Below are 1,656 nucleotides of genomic sequence, written 5' to 3' on the forward strand. Positions count from 1 at the left end.
TAAAGACAGGATGATAAGGAGACAGAAGCCCGACTTGGTGCCACCCTGCTGCAAGCAACAAGAGCAATCACACCAAAGCCGGGAAAGCTCCAGGTGGGGAACAAGGGACAATCTTGCTCTGGTTCCTGAAAACGCAGCTTCAAGCCGCCGAGACAATGGGGTGACTCGAAGGAGTGGGTAGGAGGTAGCAACGTGGGCGGGGGGAGGGGACCAAGGAGAGGAGAGGAGAGGAAGCGGGACTACTCAGTTCTTCGTCCAATCTTTCCCAAATCAGACAGTGGGAGGATGCAGTACGCTACACAGACCTCGGCTAGGGGACACTCTGACCCTTCGTTAAAGCAGTCTTGGCTATTTTTCTTTCCTGCCTGGCAGCACATCTGAGGGCTTCGCCTCCGCAGCTGTGCTCTGGCCAGGGCTTCAGCCGCCTCCGCGTCGCTCCTGCAGCGAGCTCGCCAAGAAGTTCACAGATGCTGAAACGGGCCTGGCAGCAGCAGCTCCTGTCGTTGGTGCAGAACGACCTGTCTCCCCGCCAAGGCTTCCTGATAACTGCTTCGTGAAGACGGGGAGCCCGTGGCCTGCCAGAGCCCATGCCTACCCCGAGATCAAGTCAAGTGTGGCCAGACTCCTCTCACTCGTGGGCTAGACCCTAGCCGGAAGCAGCCAAGCAAGAGTCCCTAGGACCAGAACACTGGCTGCAGTCACACTGCTGATGCTAGCTGGCCACCTCCCCCTGCGGAGGACACGCCCACACCGCACGGTGGATCCTGCTAGACTTGCTCCGTGTGTGCCCCGCGGGGTTCACGGATGGCTTCACTTCCTGCTCCCCCATCCTATTTCTTTTCTTCTTCATCTTGTTTTCATTGAGCTATCACTGAGACACCACAAAAGGCCCGCATCTCCAGCTTCTTTCGGTTACAATGTTTTTGAGATTGAGCCGTGGGGTGTGTCAGCCTTTCATCCCTCTGTATCACGAAGCGGAATGCTACCGCCGGGAGATAGCTCATACAGTGCGGCCCTTCGTCTCTTGACCGACATCCACATTGCTGACACCCTGCAGTTAACTCTGAACAAAGCTGTGGGGAGCCTTCTTGGTTGGCAATGCGACACATGCACACTCCTGCTGCTCTGAGGAACCCACTTTTCCTGGGGCAGATGAAAGTCTCTAAGTCTGGACAGGTGTCCCACGTCAGCATCAACAGGGCCCAGGGCCTTGGGGAGTGACGCCATCGTTAAAAGGCCAACTCACAGACAGTTTTAGAATGCCAAAGAAGCTGCCTCGGTTTCTCAAGGAAGTTGTCCAATGCCTCTAACGTTACTAAGGCAGCTAGGAGCGACAAAACATGGTGACCATGGAAGCTGTGATGGAGTTCAAGGTGTTTCGTTCGTAATGAATATTTATTTTCATATACTGGAAAGGCGGAGTGGCAGGGTGTGGATACACATCCAGATGGGAGAAAAATCAGGGTTCAAATAAGCAGCCTAACAGTATGTCTCAAAAATCTAGAAAAAAAATAAACTATACAGATGTCTTAAAGAGTTCATGCTATGTTTTCTTCTAGTAGCACACAATTTGGAGTGTTCCATTTAAGCCTTTGATTCATTTCGAGTTGGTTTTTGGATAGCATGAGAGATAGTTGCCAAGTTTAAATTTCCTGC

Source organism: Ochotona princeps, chromosome X (assembly GCF_030435755.1).
Source record: "Ochotona princeps isolate mOchPri1 chromosome X, mOchPri1.hap1, whole genome shotgun sequence".
Lineage (NCBI taxonomy): Eukaryota > Metazoa > Chordata > Mammalia > Lagomorpha > Ochotonidae > Ochotona > Ochotona princeps.